The sequence below is a fragment of the Rattus norvegicus genome, chromosome 12 (assembly GCF_036323735.1).
Source record: "Rattus norvegicus strain BN/NHsdMcwi chromosome 12, GRCr8, whole genome shotgun sequence".
In the NCBI taxonomy this organism is placed as follows: domain Eukaryota; kingdom Metazoa; phylum Chordata; class Mammalia; order Rodentia; family Muridae; genus Rattus; species Rattus norvegicus.
The window spans coordinates 3,024,236-3,043,660 of record NC_086030.1 but is presented as its reverse complement, the minus strand read 5'-3'; the positions used below and the strand labels follow the sequence as shown (position 1 = coordinate 3,043,660).

Genomic DNA, 19,425 nt, shown 5'->3' with positions numbered 1-19,425 from the left:
CCATTCAGAGTCTGCCACATCTGGTGATCTGCCATACTTATATTTTACCAAGAAACTTGTTTTAATAGAATTATGCAATGTGAACCCATGAAATTTTACACAAAAGTCCCTCACAAACTTACATCTCAGTCTTACAGATCTCTCATTTCTCAAGTGAGTACCATTTTGCTTTCATTGTATCTATCCATGTGAATTGTTTATTTCACCACTATGAAAATAGTATTGCCCTGGAATACCCTGGTCAAATTCAACATCGTTCACAAGGCCTATTCAGATATATATCCCTAAACAATGATTTCCATTACACATCTCTTCTTTAATATTAATGTGCCATTTACAGTGACAATTTCTCAGATTCTTGTCTTACTCATTTAACTTAAATCACTAAAGGAAATAATTGATTCATAAATGTATCTTCAGACATTTTACAATATTATACTATATTATGTAATGTCCATAATTCATACATACTATGTGATTTCCCAAAATATGTCCAACTGAAATGAATGTAAATGAAAGTCATAATTAACTACTTGCCAGAATAAAATTTGTATTCTTTATACCTCCAATATTCTTGAGTATCAACTTCTGTTTATTTCTGTAGCCTCTTATCTGTAATTAAAGAGATATGAAATGGTAACTTCAATAAGTGTGAATGAAATTACCTGATTTAGGAAAGTCATTAAAAAAAACATTGTATAAAGATTGGTGCTATGGATATACCTATCTACAGTCCAGTGACTTACACAAACATCCACCACCGCAAAAACAGGACAAATATTCATTTTGATCCTATAGGTTTATTCCTATGTTTCCTGGCAGGCTGTTCTTTAATCTCTAGAGCAAGATTGTTCAGAATTAACATATATTCTCATTAATTTCATTAAAATTATACCAAAGGTTGTTTTTGCTATAATCAAGAGTGATTTTGATTAATACTTAGGAAATCAAACCCCTCGCCAGCAGTGGGAATGAGAACAACCTTTTCAGTCAGTCGTCCTTTCTCTTCCTTCTCTCCCCTTCTTGCAAAAGGCCAAAGATACAAATGCACCAGAGGGATTTTTAAGAGTCTGTTTGCTTTTGCAGGTAGTTCTAAAGAAATCACTCCAAAATGGGAGTCCATTTTCCTCTCTCTTGAGTGTGAAGAAAAAACACACAAGTGCACACCAGCCTGACTTGGCTGGCAACAAACAGTGCCTGGAGCACACACCCTCTCTTACAGACTGACTGTTAAGTCAGCAGAGAATGCTGGGAAAATCTAGAAGATGAAGAAGGTAACATACCCATGCACACATGTAAAGAGGACATGAAAATTGCAGACAGGTATTAGATAAAAACTAAAGGATCAGTCGAAGGTGATCTATCTTTGCTTTTAGAAACCATAGCTATTGAGGCATCCCACATTATAACTTGCTCTGACTCCAAAGCATAGTTTGACACGTGTGTTTTTGTGCTTATGATCTGTTCATGAGCATTCATTAGTACACTGTGTACAGTGTGAGGTGGAACAGTTCATTGAGGGAGAAGAAGTTACTGGAAAGATAGTCATTTGACACGCTATAGTTTCTAATGTTTCAACCATACCCTCCTTCATTTTCCCACCCTTCTTTCCATTCTTTTGAGTACTGAGGCTGGTAACCATGACCTTGTGTGTGCTAGACAAACACTCTATCAATGATTCTCTGTTGCCTCCTTATTGATCTGTGTAATAATTTTTGATCACAGGGTAGGTGTAAAATAGTGTATCTTCACTATCTCCTCCTTCAAGGAGTGCTCAGTACTCTAATGTCTTTTTCCTTGCCAACCTCTATGGTTCCTGCTTTTAGGAAAAAGTGGGGCCAGCTTACAGGTTCAGAGGTTCAGTCCGTTATCTTCAGGGCGGGGGCAGGGCAGCATCTACACAGATGTGGGGCTGGAGAAACTGAGAGTTCACCATCTTCCGAGGGCAGATAGGAGAAGACTGGCTTCCAGTCAGCTTTTAGGAAGTCTTGTCAGACTATTTCTTATGTTTGGACACTGTAGGTATCTGTGTTGCACTGCTTTCTTAGGGCTGCTGGGACACAGTGGAGTTAAAGTACTACATTAACAACTGGCCACACAGCAACATTTGATCCATTAAAGATTGAATACATGACAGTATGTATTATTTACGTCTTTATTGCTTTGAAAGACACCTTGGCCAAAGCACATTAAAAATAAAATTAGGATGATGTTTCCAGAAGTTTAGAGTCCATGATGGCAGAGAGAAGCCATGGTGTCAGGACCAGCTGAGAGCTTATATTTTGGGTAATTTAGTGTGAGCATGAGTGTGTGTGTGTGTGTGTGTGTGTGTGTGTACATGTGCAAGAGTGTGTACATTTACGTGTATGTGTATGTATATGTGTAAGAAGAGAGAGAGAGACAGAGAGACAGAAAGACACACACACACACACACACACACACACACAAAGAGAGATTGATATGTACCCTGGTGCCTGTGGAAGTCCAAGAAAAGTTATGGAGTTGATATTCTCTCACCTCTATATCGGTTCAAGGAATCGAGTACAGGTTATAAGGGTTTCTGCTTTTTTTGCAGAAGATAACTGTACAAGAAACAGGATAACTTAAAATTTGAAAAGAAATCATAATTTTTTTCCAATTCCCCAGAGTAGAATTCCCCAGAGTTCAAAATATCAGCAGAGCCATGCTCCTGAGTGTTCCTGGATTTGAATGAAATCCTTCCTTCCTCCCCATGCCCCATTCTTAACTACTTTGTATCTCAGTAAAATATAAGAACAGCTAAACAGTTTCCTGTGGATAGATGTGGTGTCTTGGAAGCCTTTCTTCTGGATTTAGATTAGTGTGAGCAAAGGATGTGTCCCTAAGGTGAGTGGAATGCCATTCTTTGTCACCTCAGCTTTCACAAGTCCTTTGTAATCACAAGAATTGCAAGAAGCTGTGCAGATGACAGGGCCATGGTACAATGTTCACAAATGCCAATGTGTAGGAAAGGCCTAATAATACACTAGGTGTGAATGATGATCCTCAATTAAGGCCTTTGCCAGTCATATTGCCCAGTTAAAATATACATAATTGTAAGTAGGACTCTTTTTTTTACAAAAAGAATATTTGCTTGTAAAAAGTGTGACATTCAATAGTTAGCTTAATAGGATGTGGAGAGATTTCCCAATGAATACTGCAGACCTCAGAAGAACAAAGGCGAGCACCTGGTTTATTTTAAACAGATGTCACCTGCTGTGGAAACTTCTTTCAGGCAAAGAATACAATGTTCTTACTGTTCTCCAGGCCTGTGATGTTATATATATATATATATATATATAACCTGATTGTTATATAGATAGGAGAAAGGGGGGATAGTCTCTCTATTTCTGCTTTGAACCTAGATGCCTAAGCAACACAAATCCATCCATTTACATTTTGGTTATTAGGTGGCTGAAAGATTCCCACTAGAATAAAGTTCAGCTTTAGAAGCGTTGTCCTCCTCTGAAGGCTCTAGTTTCTTTGCCTTTCCTGAGTTTGATCTTATTGTTTGTTTTACAGTCCCCTTCCACTGGTTATCTTACTAGGATATTCATTGCTACCTATGAGGTGAGAGTCCAGGGTCAGTCCATGTATAGTCTTTAGATAGTGGCTTAGTCCCTGGAAGCTCTGGTTGCTTGGCATTGCTTTTCATATGGGGTCTTAAGCCCCTTCAAGCTCTTTCAGTTCTTTCTCTGATTCCTTAAACAGGGGTCCTATTCTCAGTTCAGTGGTTTGCTGCTGGCATTTGCCTCTGATTTGCTGTATTCTGGCTGTGTCTCTCAGGAGAGATCTACATCCGGCTCCTGTTGCCCTGCATTTCTTTGCTTTATCCATCTTGTCTAATTGGGTGGCTATATATGTATGGGCCACATGTGAGGAAGGCTCTGAATTGTTGTTCCTTCTGTCTCTGTTTTAATCTTTGATTCTCTATTCCCTACCAAGGGTATTCTTATTACCCTTTTAAAGAAGGAGTGAAGCATTTGCATTTTGATCATCTGTCTTGAGTGTCATGTGTTCTAGGCATCCAGGGTAATTCAAGCATTTGGGCTAATAGCCACATATCAATGAGTGCATACGATGTGTGTTTTTCTGTGATTGGGTTACCTCACTCAGGATGATATTTTCCAGTTCCAACCATTTGCCTATGAATTTCATAAGGTCATTGTTTTTGATAGCTGAGTAATATTCCATTGTGTAGATGTACCACATTTTCTGTATCCATTCCTCTGTTGAAGGGCATCTGGGTTATTTCCACCTTCTGGCTATTATAAATAAGGATGCTATGAACATAGTGGAGCATGTGTCTTTTTTGTATGTTGGGGCATCTTTTGGGTATATGCCCAAGAGAGGTATAGTTGGATCCTCAGGTAGTTCAAGGTCCAATTTTCTGAGGAACCTCCACACTGATTTCCAGATTGGTTGTACCAGTCTGCAATCCCACAAACAATGGAGGAGGGTTCCTCTTTCTCCACATCCTCGCCAGCATTTGCTATCACCTGAGTATTTGATCTTAGCCATTCTCACTGGAGTGAGGTGAAATTGCAGGATTGTTTTGATTTGCATTTCCCTTATGACTAAAGATGTTGAACATTTCTTTAGGTGCTTCTCAGCCATTCGGCATTCCTCAGCTGTGAATTCTTTGTTTAGCTCTGAACCCCATTTTTTAATAGGGTTATTTATTCCCTGTGGTCTAACTTCTTGAGTTCTTTGTATATTTTGGATATAAGCCCTCTATCTGTTGTAGAATTGGTAAAGATCTTTTCCCAATCTGTTGGTTCCCATTTTGTCCTAACCACAGTGTCCTTTGCCTTACAGAAGCTTTGCAGTTTTATGAGATCCCATTTGTCGATTCTTGATCTTAGAGCATAAGCCATTGGTGTTTTGTTCAGGAAATTATTTCCAGTGCCCATGTGGTCGAGATGTTGCCCTAGTTTTTCTTCTATTAGTTTGAGTGTATCTGGTTTGATGTGGAGGTCCTTGATCCACTTGGACTTAAGCTTTGAACAGGGTGATAAGCATGGATCGATCTGCATTCTTCTACATGTTGACCTCCAGTTTAACCAACACCATTTGCTGAAAATGCTATCTTTATTCCATTGGATGGTTTAGGCTCCTTTGTGAAAAATCAAGTGCCCATAGGTGTGGGAGTTCATTTCTGGGTTTTCAATTTTGTTCCATTGGTTTATGTGTCTGTTTCTGTACCAATACCATGCAGTTTTTATCACGATTGCTCTGTAATACTGCTTGAGTTCAGGGATAGTGATTCCCCCTGAAGCCCTTTTATTGTTGAGGATATTTTTAGCTATCCTGGGTTTTTGTTATTCTAGATGAATGTGCAGATTGTTTTGTCTAACTCTTTGAAGAATTGGATTGGTATTTTGATGGGGATTGCATTGAATCTATAGATCGCTTTTGGTAAAATGGACATTTTTACTATATTAATTCTGCCAATCTATGAGCATGGGAGATCTTTCCATCTTCTGAGGTCTTCTTCAATTTCTTTCTTCAGAGTCTTGAAGTTCTAATTGTACAGATCTTTTACTTGCTTGGTTAAAGTCACACCAAGATAGGTTATATTATTTGGGTCTATTATGAAGGGTGTCATTTCCCTAATTTCTTTCTCAGCCTGTTTCTCTTTTGTGTAGAGGAAGGCTACTGATTTATTTGAGTTAATTTTATACCCAGCCACTTTGCTGAAGTTGATTATCAGCTTTAGTAGTTCTCTGTGGGAACTTTTGGGATCACTTATATATACTATCATATCATCTGCAAATCATGATATTTTGTCTTCTTCATTTCCTATCTGTATCCCCTTCACGTCCTTTTGTTGTCTGATTGCTCTGGCTAGAACTTCAAGAACTATATTGAATAAGTAGGCTGAGAGCAGGCAACCTTTTCTAGTCCCTGATTTTAGTGGGATTGCTTCAAGTTTCTCTCCATTTAGTTTAATGTTAGCAACTGGTTTGCTGTATATGGCTTTTACTATGTTTAGATATGGGCCTTGATTTCCTATTCTTTCCAGGACTTTTATCTTGAAGGGGTGTTGAATTTTGTCAAATGCTTTCTCAGAATCTGATGAAATGATCATGTGGTTTTGCTCTTTCAGTTTGTTTATATAATGGATGATGTGGATGGTTTTCCATATATTAAACCGTCCCTGCATGCCTGGGATGAAGCCTACTTGATCATCGTGGATGATGGTTTTGATGTGCTCTTGAATTCGGTTTGACAGAATTTTATTGAGTATTTTTGAGTCGATATTCATAAGGGAAATTGGTCTGAAGTTCTCTTTCTTTGTTGAGTCTTTTTGTGGTTTAGGTATAAGAGTAATTGTGGCTTCATAGAAGGAATTCGGTTGTGCTCCATCGGTTTCAATTTTATGGAATAGTTTGGATAGTATTGGTATAAGGTCTTCTATGAAGGTCTTATAGAATTCTGCACTAAACCCGTCTGGACCTAGGCTCTTTTTGGTTGGGAGAACTTTAATGACTACTTCTATTTCCTTAGGATTTATGGGGTTGTTTAACTGGTTTATCTGTTCCTGATTTAACTTCGGTACCTGGTATCTGTCTAGGACATTGTCCATTTCCTGCAGATTTTCAAGTTTTGTTGAATATAGGCTTTTATACTAAAATCTGATGATTTTTGAATTTCCTCTGATTCTTTAGTTATGTCTCCCTTTTCATTTTTGATTTTGTTAATTTGGACACACTCTCTGTGTCCTCTCGTTAGTCTGCCTAAGTGTTTGTCTTGTTGATTTTCTCAAAGCACCAACTTCTGGTTCTGTTGATTCTTTCTATGGTACTTTTTGTTTCTACTTGGTTGATTTCAGCTCTGAGTTTGATTGTGTCCTGCCATCTACTCCTCCTGGGTGTATTTGCTTCTTTTTGTTCTAGAGCTTTTAGGTGTGCTGTGAAGCTGGTGACATATGCTATCTCCTGTTCCTTTCTGCAGGCACTCAGAGTTATGAGTTTTCGTCTTAGCACAGCTTTCATTGTGTCCCATAAGTTTCGGTATGTTGTACCTTAATTTTCATTAAATTCTAAGAAGTCTTTAATTTCTTTCTTTATTTCTTCCTTGACAAGGTTATTGTTGATTAGAGCATTGTTCAACTTCCACGTATATGTGGGCGTTCTTCCCTTATTGTTATTGAAGACCAGCGTTACTCTGTGGTGGTATGATAGCACGCATGGGATTATTTCAATCTTTCTTTACCTGTTGAGCCCCGTTTTTTGACCAATTATATGGTCAATTTTGGAGAAAGCAACATGAGGAGCTGAGAAGAATGTATATCCTTTTGCTTTAGGATAGAATGTTCTATAAATATCTGTTAAGTCCATTTGGCTCATGACTTCTCTTAGTCTGTCTACATCTCTGTTCAAGTTCTGTTTCCATGATCTGTCCATTGAAGAGAGTGAGATGCTGAAATCTCCTACTATTATTGTGTGAGGTGCAATGTGTGTTTTGAGCTTTAGTAAGGTTTCCTTTACGTATGTAGGTGTCCTTGTATTTGGGGCATAAACATTTAGGATTGAGAGTTCATCTTGGTGGGTTTTTCCTTTGATGAATATGAAGTGTCCCATAGACTGGGGGTCTCATCAGAGTAAGGGGAGCAAGGACAGCATGCCTAATCCCCTTTTTATTCTGTTCCTGTGTGCTGACATGGGCTGAGCTGTTGAAAAAAATGCCTGCAGCTAGATCCTTCCCAGTATCTCCAATAGGAGTCGGTTGCATGGCCAGCTATGTGACAAAGGTGTTTAATCCAGCAGCTGAATACTTTCATTATGACATCAGAAGCAGGAATAGCCATCGAGTCAACTGCCACAGGCTCCAACTTAGCCTGGAGTTCTTGTCTGTGCTTCAGTTTATATGAAGTCTCTGCCTAACTATTAACTTTTAGATCTGGTAATTCTTCATAGAGAGGACTGTCCTGTGCCTTGTGGGCTGTGTTTATCAATCTGGCCTAAGCACTCACCATGCATTAGAGCCTTCTAGAGACCCTCTGTCCAGAAGACATGAAGGAGCTCAGTGGAGTAGAGCAAGCCTGTGGATTGGGTGGGAGGTTATGGGGCTGGGGGAAGATAATGGGGCTTGGATTTTTTGGAACATTTATTTTATTTCTAGTTATGTCTGCATGTTTATGTGCGGATCCATGCATGATAGTGCAGGTTCCTAGAAGGTAGAGGCATCAAATCACCTGGAGTCAGAGTTATAGACAGTTGAGAGCCACCTGACATTAGTGCTAAGAATCAAATATGGGTCACCTGGAAGAGTCACAAATGCTCTTAACTGCTGTGCCATCTCTCCATCACCCTAGACTCCAGCTTTTATACTAAGGCAAATGACATTACAAGGAACACTCTCTGACTGACATTTTACAGGAGCTACTTTGACTGTTGTAATCGACTACTATGGAGCAACGCAAGGAGCAGGGAGATACTCAGGAAGCCATCACAGCTGAGGTCAGCTAATGAGGACCTTGTGGGGCTGAGCAAGAGCAGAGAGGGTGAAAAGTGGACGGAGGCACAGCACACTTGGATCACTGTGGACCGTGGTGCATTGCCTGGGACATGAGAGAAAGAAGGAGGGGGGGTCAGGTAAGACTTTGACCTAGTAAACAGGAGGCTGGACTTGTCATAGACTCAGAAGTAGAAGACACAGTCGTTCAAGTTTCAGGAATGTCCCTGGCTAGTTGGGGACAAGCTAAGTTTTGAGAGATCTACCAGACACTGGAATTCCCAGGGGATATGAGCAACTGGCTATGAGTCTGGGGACACTGCCTTTGGATTACACAGGGCAGCATGCCAGCATGTAGCTAAAGCCATGAAAATGCATGGGAAAGGGAGAAGAGAAGAGATGAAGAACAAGAGTCTGTGTGGCTCTTCAATCCAGGGAGAACAGTGGGGAAACTGAGGATTCCTCAGCAAAGCAGGGTTCCTGAAGACCAAATGGAGAGCAGATACAAGACAATGGAGCGGCCATTATCAAAACAGAAAACAGGACTAAGAGCCACTGGATTTCTGGATGTAGCAGTCACTGCTAATTTGAACAAAAGCAGTTTGTTACACAGTGAGTCAACTGAGAATTGCAAAAGGGGATAGGACACAGAAAGGGATCTTCCAGGGAGTTCTGCTCTAGAAGATAGGAGAAGAAGGGTTATTAGCTGTGGCAGTGGGGTTGACAGAGGTGTTTGTTTGTATAAGAAGGTAAGTAGCACATAGTGTTTAAAATGGGAATTGTGACGACTGCTCTTGCTTATGGAATTGATGGTATTAAGCACCTAGGAGATTAGTAAAGCATGCCTCTGAGTGGCTGGGATGCGGTCTTAGAAAGGAACAGCTCACCATGGAAGTGGGTGGCTCTCCAGAGGCTGTGGGTTCCAATTCAGATAAAGGATTTTGGGAGATAGGTCAAGATTACACTCTGGTTCCTGGCCCCCATGTCAATTGGCTGTTCCTCGATTGGAGCTTTCCTCCCACCCTAGCTTCCTCCCAGGATATTCTGCCTCTCCACAGGAACCAGCTGACCTGGACTGAAACCACAAGCAAGGAAACAAAAGCAAAAGATTTCCCTCCTTTACATGATTTCTAACAGACAGTTATTCCCACCAGTAAGTCTGACAAACACAAGACTAACCCTGGCACTCATGGGCTGGGAGTTTAACAGAAGAGAAAGAAATGGCTTCAGATAAAGGCAGCACTGTTCACAGATGGGGACACGAGGTCCATGGGACACTTGCCCGAAGGAGTTTGGAAAGCTTCTTTTCTGACCATTTCTGTTTTCTCTGAGAAATAGGCCAATGGCTGAAGGCACAGATTGGGAAGGAGACTGAGGAGGATGGAGAGCAGCCACTGTCATGTAGGAAAGTGTAGGATAGAGTCAGAATGTCTAGACTAGGGAACAACATATATACACTCGAAAGACAACTTAAAGGTCGTATGTATTGGTAAGTTTCCTCTGGCCATTTCTCCAGTAGCATGTATGCAGGTTTAGAGAACACTCAGGGAGTCAGCTTTTGAAAAAGTATATCTTATGCATGTGTTAGTTCAGGGAGTAACCAGGTCAAGGACATGGCCCTGAGGCTTGGATAAAGTAGTCATCTACATTGTTGGAAGAACATATCTTTCAGAGCTGTGGTAACAGAGCACTGTTTACATTTCCTCACGTGATCCCCATTCCGCATGCTCTTCAAGTTATTGTGGAAATGAAATACAAGATAGAAACAAGGACGGAATCTGCTCTTCATTAATGTGGAATTATGAAGTGCTGGGCTCCCCTACTGGTAGAGGAGAGCCTGATGGGGCGGGCTGGATTCCTTGATGCTATGAACTACAGTGATGACTTAGTATGTTCATAGTTTTAGCAAGAGCTGAGTGAAATGAAGGCTGTGAATATCATCTGTGCCCCCTTCCCAGAACCATAATGAGAGATTGGCATGTGGGTGGAAGTGTTTGTGCTGTAAAATTAGAGTCCCAATCCCCATCTCACTCTTCCATTTTTAATACGCTCAATAATTTAATGAATGACGTGGAATTCAGTTTTGCTTTGTGATTTGAATCCACCTAGTCTTTTGTGTGTGTACAGCATTGATGTGTACAGGAAGCAGTGTTGGCAAGAGATGCTCTTAAATGATCTTTCATCTATTTTAAGAATATCTGGGATCTTCGTGTGGGGAAGGAAGTGATATGGCACATGCGGCCTGTCCCTGGGACCACATAAACTTTTAGCATCTTGGGTCTACTGTTGCCAAGTAGTGCTCTTGGAACCTCACTTTCTGCATCTGGGAAATGGGGTGATGACAGCCTTAGGGGTTGTGCCCATGAGACTGATGATGACCATGCTTGCAGAGGAGCATGGGTATTATTTATTGTCATTGCTGTGGTTGGCAGCGAAGAGAGGAAAAGGGATGGGGATCTGCCCTGCCTTGCTTCAGAGTACTGACCATCTTGGTTTAATTAAAAGCTTTATGTCTGCTGATAATTTTATTCTCAACCAGTTATTTCTTCTGCAAAACCTTCACATATTCGAGATAGGAGGTAATTTTAACCGGTATCCTTGCACTTAAATAAGAAGGAGATTGTCGGCCAGTTTGTTAACAAAACAGCTTATATACAGTATTTAAGGATTGAGTTGCTCTCTCTCATGTATAAGCCATTAGCCATGCAGCCATTGAAATGCAAACCCATCACAGTGAAATAATATAAAAAAATTCTCCTTCTCACTTGCACGAGCTACATGGTGTATTCGAGTATTTGGTCACCACACATTGCCTGGTGGCTGCAGAACTCAACAATGAGGACAAAGAACACATCTGTCACTTTACTGTTGCCCTCAGGCTAATGCCCTAAATAATATTCCTTAAACATACAGGAGAAAACCATAGACATCAGGGCACCTTGTCAAAAAAGACAAATTTTCCCACAAGATTGAATAAAATTGGCCATAAGTTTTTTTATGGAAGGTGTGGGGAAAAAATAAATATTTTTAAACTATTTTAGAAGTTTTAACAGTATACTTCATTTTTCATAGCAGAAATTCATGCAGTCAATAAATATTCATCAGGTTTATACCATGTACTATCCTCTAAGTGAGGGAATGGGTGTGGATAGATGAGAGAGGAGTGTTCAGGGACATGTGGGGGAAAGTAGACTGGATAACACTGGGAATAAAGAGAAGGAAGTAGACTTAGGAGAGCAGAATTAAGCAGGTCCCCTTAGATAGGAGTTTCGAGAAAACTATGATGAGTGGACATGGTGGGGCTCTCTGAAGAAGAGTGTCTTCACAGGTTATTATGTCCCTGAAACTGGAGTTAATGTGTTTGGAAGTCACCATGTGAGTCCTGGGTACCAAACCTGTGTTATTATAAAAAATAAAAATGGTTTCTTTTATTCCCCACTAGTATCAACACACGTGGCATCTGTGGGTTATTTTCATCTCAGTCAGCAAATATGTCACCTGCTAAGCTCCCTCCCATCTCACACTGCTGATGGCTACTCTCTGAGACCGGCAGCAATCTATCTACCCATTAAGTCCCCAAGGCAGGTTGTTTCCACACCAAGCATACACATCCAATTTCGTGGCAGGCTTGATGCTTCCTGCCATCACACCTTCTCCTGAACTCAATTAAGTCACCACATGAAAGAATACATTACATAATAACCTGTAATCCAACTGATAAGATAATTTGCCCATCTAGACAACACAAAGTCCTGTACATACCCATCCCTTGGAAATATTCACTATAACCTGTATCTATACACAGAAAAGAATCTTAACATCTGCTGCCATGTTCTCCCAGGTCCTTTCCCTCCCTCTGACTCCTTCTCCCCTGCTTCTCCTTCACTTCTAAAAAGAGTTCCCACTTCCCTTCCTTTTTGTCCAATGACAGGCCTTGTTTTTTTCTGGCCTACCTTCACCTGCATAATACCATCAACCTACAGACCTGTATCCTCTGTGATTGTACCAAGCATTCTTAACTACTTAGCCAACTCTCCTGTCCTGACTTGTGCAGTTTCGTGCTCAGTCTTTAGGAAGAGTGGTCTGTCATAGAGAAATAGCATTGGAGGCCAACTTTTAGAGTTGAGAGCTAAATTACCTAAACTGTTGTTCATAAATTACATAATCTATGGCTTTTTAGTACAAGGAAGAGATTAAGATTAAAAGAGTAGAGTGCTCTTTCCTGAGTACAGGAAAGTCGCCTCTTAAAATGAGGGTCATATTATCCGGTATGGAGAAGGAAAATGGGAAATCTAGGAAATTTTTCCTAGATGTTATACTTTGTGAAAGGAAGAAGGGAAGGTGAGAATTACTTTTCTTATGCTGCTGTTTTTACTAATGCTAAGGGGTCCTGTGTTGGATAGTGTGTTCTGAACCAACCCAAGAAGGCTGATGTGAAACAAAAACAGACATTTAAAGTTACAAGAGCTTTTCAAGGTAAAACTATCAAGATTGGGAGTGATGGCATCCACCTACAATCCCAGCACATGAGAGGCTTAGATAGGGAGTACAAGGTCAGCCTGGGCTATGGAAGGAAGGAAGGAAAAGCAGAGAAAGTCTTTCTTTGATATATATATGTATATATATATGGATATAGATATAGATATAGATATATATGGATATATATATGGATATATATATGGATATATATTAGTATTGGCTTTATTATATGGGTTGCACCTTTGCCTGGAGTTGTATACATGGTTGGATGCAAATGTATAGAGATCACTTCAAAAATAAGACATTTAAAATAGAATAGCATAAAAACAAGCAGACTAGCCAGGCCTGGTGGCACATGCATGCCCTGTAATACTAAAAGCACATTACAATACTTGCAAGCATGTAGAAGTTGGGCAGAAGCAGAAGTAGAAAGATCAGGAGTTCAAATCCAGCCATGGATTCCCCATGTCTTCTCTTAGAAAAATTAAAAGAAAACCAAATAATATGAAAGACTAGTAAGTAGTATTTATATAAACCCTACAGACAGATAAATCACCCACTAAATTCTAAACACTGCTTTCAAAAATAGGAATAATTCAGATCAGGCTGCAAATTATCACCACCATCGTAGCTTCAGATGTTCTAAGGAGAGACATCATTTTGCCTTTTGCCCCTGGGACTAGAGGTTCCAAGGAATTGCATTTTTCCAAGGAGTCTCCTTGGGGAACAAAGAAGAAGGAGGAAAGAAAGGAACTTGTTCCCTAGAAAGAAATTTCACAAGGAGAGAGTGCCACTGAGACAGTGCCAGGATCAACAATGGGTGGGATGGACCACATCCTGACCACTTTGTATTCAAGCCTAATCCTGTGCAGGAGTCTGAAGATGGACTTGGCTAGATGAGTCAGTGGGTCTCATTATTTGGTTTGTTCCTAATGTGGCTAGTTGTATATGTACACACACACACACACACACACACACACACACACACACACGCACACGCACACGCACACGCACACGCATAGGCACAGGCACACACACATTTGGTGGTCATTTATCCAAACTTGTTAGAGTGCCCAGGGCCCAGACATTGACTGTAGGACTTGGGTTAAGGGACGACTCTGTACTCAAGGTGTTTGCTATTTACTTGAGCAAAAGCTGAAGTAATGTGGAACTACATGTCATGCTCCTAGAAATCCTGGATCTTGTTCTTAAGAGCTGAGTAAAGCAATGTGTTGGAACTCAGAAAACACAAATACTTCAAAGTGAAGCCTGGTGTTTTTGTTTGTTTGTCTGTTTTTTGCTTGTTTTTTAAATTAACAAACCAGCTTCAGAAGTTCTTGCTTGCAGGCAGTCCTCCTTTGCACCTGAAATAAAAACTAGGTATCATTTCTGAAGCTCCTTTATCTGTGTAAAGGTCCTAAGGATGAACTTCCTGAAGGATAACAAGCAGGAGACAAGAAGAGAACTCACGCCCATAGAACCCAGGCAGACTGTGTTCCCAGATGCTGTCACTTCTATGTGCCTGGCCCATGTCCCCTATAAATCACTGACTTCTCCTCTGAAATTGGTGTGGCCTCACTTCTGTCCTCCTCATAAAGAATCCTTAAGCCACAATCGTCAGGGCTCGTCTCTGAGTTTCATGCTCAGCGTGACAGCTGTCTACTTCCCTAATGTACTTTAAATCATGCCTGCAAACTCATTGGTAGTCTCTCTGACTTGCTAATGGGGGACTCCAGCATGCTGGATTTCTGCAGAATAAAACACTCAATGAGTCCGGGTATCATTCTTTGGCAAGCCATGGGCCCTCATTCTTGTGACTATTATGTAAAATGTTTGAGATGTTGTAACTTAGATCACAACAACCCTAAAGGTGCAAAGGTCATCTGACAGCATCTGAAACCTGTACCAGAGATTTCCCTTCTGGGGTATTAGCCGACTTATCCTATATTTCCCTATTAATTCACTTAGTAAATTGATTCTAGACTATCTTTTTTTTATTATTATAAAAGATCATGTTACTATCCCCCTGGTGTCAGGTCCATAGGAAACTTCAGTTCCCTGAATCCCGAGGGGAAGTCCAATGAGCTCAGCTTGTGGCAATTAGGTAAGAGTCAGCATTCCTCTGGAACTTGTGAAACTAGCTTCTGTTCCTCTTACCCAGGAGAAGGGACACATGGGTACCTGTTGTTCTCATTACCCTGTGAGAGATCCAGGCTTCTTCAATATTACAGGTATCCAGGTATTAGTGCACATTTCAGAGTCCATGCCAGCAACCCAGCTTCCTGCGTTCACAGGCTCCCTGCCCCCAGCCAGTTAAATTCCTTACAACCTTGCTATTCTCCCTCTTTTCTCTGTTCTCTATGCTCCTGCAGAGAGTCTGGCCCTGTCCAGTCTGTTGGCAATGTTCAGTTTATAGCTTTCTTTTTCTGCTCTGGACTCTTCTAGATTCCTCTGTCTTCTCTCTCTCTCTCTCTCTCTCTCTCTCTCTCTCTCTCATCTTATATCAAGCAAGTTGAGTCCACCTTTATGGTCACATTTATTTGATTCTTAGCCCCTTGGATGCAAGAGCTTTGTTTTGTGCCAACATGTGTAAAATGCATATCTGAATACAGAGCTTAATACGAAATACACCAGTGTTAATAAAGTCATTGGTAATGTCTATACTGATCATATGTTAAATGATAAAGCATTGACTAGAACCATGACGTATTCCTCAAATTTTGCTCATTTCTTTTTACCTATTATGTTTAAAATATAGGACTATTAGAAAATTTGAAATCACAAATGTGATTTGTATTTTATTTCCATTATGTGTTGCTGGTCTAATTTTTTCTTTTTCTTAACTTTTAAAAAAATGCCATTTCACAGAAGAAAGTTATGTTCTCCCCAGTGTCTTTCCGTTGTGGAGGAAAGTGATCCATGAAGCCCTGGTGACATGGTTCCTTCCTCCAGTAGGCTTCTCAGCTTTAACAAGTGGCTCACAAGCTTGTCCTGTTGCAGAGCCCTAGTCATAAGGTTTTTGACTGGAGACTTACCCTAAGGCCACCAGCTAGCTAGCACACTGAATTAGTGTCTCCATCTCCTGGCTCAGTGTTGCTGATGCATGCCATTTCTGCTGACTCTGGAGAGCAGAACCTCCTGCTGGGCTCCCTGAAGGGACAATGAAGGTAGAGACAGAGGCTTCCCATCCCTCCCTCAACTCCAACTGGAGAATGAAAAGAAAGAAATGTTCTAAGGAGCCCCTGGGAAGTGTGGGGGACACCTGCTACTCTGTAAAAGGCAATTTAAGGAAAATACTTCACATAGAACCGATTATTACCTCTTAAGAACTTTCACTTAACCTATATTGCATTGTTCTGTTCTTTCTTTCTTTATTCTTAGAGAGGAAAAAAGCAGTGTCTGATAAATTGTAAATTCTTCTTGTGGTGCCCTTGGAAGCAGCCCAGTGAGTTCATGCACTCTCAGAGAATGATTACCACTGAAATCCTTCCAGGGCAGAGTGGTATGGGTTCAGGAAAATGGAAAGGAATGTGAAGGAAGGGCAGCTGAACCTACACACAAGAATCCTGTCAGCTTACAAAGCTCCTGAAAGAGCTTCCTAGGTCCTCTCTGATTCCTCCTTGCTTCAGGCTTCTTTCTGTTGCCCAGGGGAATCAAGACCCAGCTTTCCTGTGGACAGTCCAGGTCTGCTAATTCCTGCTTTTTGCCATTTTGTGCTGTCTGCCTCTTTCCATATTCCTTATCTTTGAGTTGAAAGTTTTATACACAGTGGTTAATTTTATCCCAGAATTCTATGTGGTTAAGAACATGGATTCTATAACCACAAGTCTGAGGTAACAATAAAGGCTGTACTGACCTAAACTGTTTTAGTCAGGGTCACCACTGCCTTACAGAAACCACAAGGAGAGCAATCTGGGGAGGAAAGGGATTTCACCTCATAATATCACTGAAGGAAGCCAGGACAGGGACTCAACAGGGGAGGAACCTGGAGGAAGAAGCTGCTGCAGAGGCCACAGAGGGTTGGTGCTTACTGACTTGCTCCTCATGGCTTGCTAAGCCTGCTTCCTTTTAGTTCCCAAGAACCACCAGCCCTGGGATGGTCCCAGCCACAATGGGCTGGGCCCTACCATATCTGTCATTGAGAAAATACCTTACAGTCAGATGTTATGGAGGCATTTTCTCAATTGAGTTTCCCTCCTTTCAGATAACTCTAGCTTCTATTAAGTTGACACCCAACTAGCTACCCAAGTCTCCCTTCCTCTGTAAGCGAGAGGACTGACCACATTCCCTATGAGGAGGCTGTCATTGTGAATGGGACACTCATGCGATTTGAGGTGACAATTTGAGCCATAGTGAATACTCAGAAATGTTAGCTCTTAGTACTCTCATAAGTTAGGTATATTACTGTCGCACGCCCAATGTCCCGCCAGCAGGAAACGCATGCGCGGACACACGAATCCTTCTGCAGCAAAACGTTTTTATTGTATCTTAAAGAGAGGGCCCGGGGCGCCAGCATGGCGCAGCTTATATACACCCTAGCGTGGCGCATCCACACCTGATTGGTCGCTTCCCCATGATCTCATAGGCACGCCCCGGAGTGGGCAAACGCCTGGCACAAAGACACTCTTGCACATGCGCACACAGTTAACTTCCTGAAAGAAAGTCGGCTGGTGCGGCGGAGGCCAGTGCCATCTTGTAATGGCAAAAAGCTATCCCGGCTTTCCTCGTGGGGCGCAGTGGAAGCCAACACCATCTTCTGGTGGTGAATGTTATTGCTGCTCTCCACATCTCCCCCTTATTGTTTTACTAGTAAGAGGCTGGTCTACGTCGCTGCAGTTACATCCATCTGCTGTGGCTCCTGTCTTAGGTCGTTTCTGTATGTCACAGCCTTATCCATGATAGGGTAACCCTATCGCCACCGGGCCCCATGTCTTAGATTGGTCTGTGCATGAGGAAAGTTGCCCGTCTCTGGATACCGCAGTGCGTTGTGACAGTAACTGCTGAACGACCTAGGGCGAACTCTACAAAAGAGGACAGCCAGAAAATGAGTTAGTGGCGAAATCATGATCACCCTATCGCGTGTAATGAGGAAACCTCAGCGATGTAGAAGGGCTGATCAAAGAATCATTGAGTCTCTCTCATCCCAGTGTAATGTATCCACAGATTCATGGGGTATAAGAGCAGAGAACTCAGATACCGACTAATTCCTGAGCATAGATAACCAAATTCCAGGGGAGGCCCCTTGTTCAATGGCCACACGTGTTTGAGTGATAATGACCTTGTCACGTTTCTGGTGAGACCTGAGTTTGCAAACCAACCATAGCATGAACACTAATCCACAGCATAGGGCTGCACCAAACAGAGCCACCCCCACCCATTCTTTGAAGTACTAGGAATCCAAATCCAAATAGGCAGTGTGAGGGCTAGAGGTAGTTTCCGAGGGATCCATCCGGGAGTCATTTTTAGGCGTCAGAATTCTCCGTGTCAGTCGTTCCGGTAGTCAGAATGGGTTTTCTTCTTCCTGCGGGAAAACACAAACAGATCCCCTGGATCTTATTAAAATAGGATCCGGGCCTTTCCATCGACCAGTCAAAACATCTTTCCATTTTACCATCTCTTTTGGTCTATCAGGCTCTGAATAGTGGCGTTGGGCCGCACTATGGCCTTGGGCATCTAGATTTAAAAAATTAAGGGTGAAGAGTGCCATGGAAACAGCTACTCTTGGTACTGAGGGTAGAGCCTCCTCGACTCCCCCTTTTTGTTTAATTAAATAGGATTTGAGAGTGCGATGGGCACGTTCTACAATGTCCTTTCCCTTAGGATTATACGGGAGATCAGTCAGATGAGTCACATCCATCTGATGGCAGAATTGTTGAAATTTTTGAGAAGTATAAGCTGGTCCATTGTCTGTCTTAAGGAGTTTGGGTTTACCCCAAGCACTCCACGCCTCAAGGCAATGTTGAATTGCATGCGAGGCCTTTTCTCCTGTTAGAGGTGTAGCAAACATGATGCCAGAGCATGTATCAATAGAAACATGCAGATACTGAAGTCTTCCAAAAGAAGGGATATGAGTAACATCCATTTGCCAGACCTGTAGCGGTCGGATTCCTTGTGGATTAACTCCCACATCGGGTACAGGCAGAAATTGACAACAATTTTGACATTGGGTAACTATTTCCCTAGCTTCTTTTCTAGTCAAAGCAAATCGGTGGCGTAAATTTTCAGCCATCACATGAAATTGTCTGTGAAATTCTTTTGCTACATCTAATTGGGGGGACAAGGCAACTGCAATCACTCTTGTAGCTTGGTCTGCTGGGTCATTTCCACGGGACATTGGACCAGGAAGGCCCGAGTGAGCTCTAATATGTGTTATAAATACAGGAGATCTCCTGCCGAGAAGGGTAGATTGAATTTGCTGAAAAAGTTGAGCGAGTTTGCTGGAAGGCCTGATTAATCCAGCCACCTCAA

The 19,425-nt window shown here is 41.6% G+C and overlaps 2 pseudogenes; both read right to left on the bottom strand.

Annotated features, from left to right (window-relative positions):
- The window catches only part of Arhgap20-ps5 (rho GTPase activating protein 20, pseudogene 5), a 411,817-nt pseudogene that overhangs the window by 111,804 nt on the left and 280,588 nt on the right, over nt 1-19,425 (bottom strand).
- Rcn1-ps1 (reticulocalbin 1, pseudogene 1) overlaps nt 1-19,425 on the bottom strand; it is an 88,766-nt pseudogene that overhangs the window by 35,410 nt on the left and 33,931 nt on the right.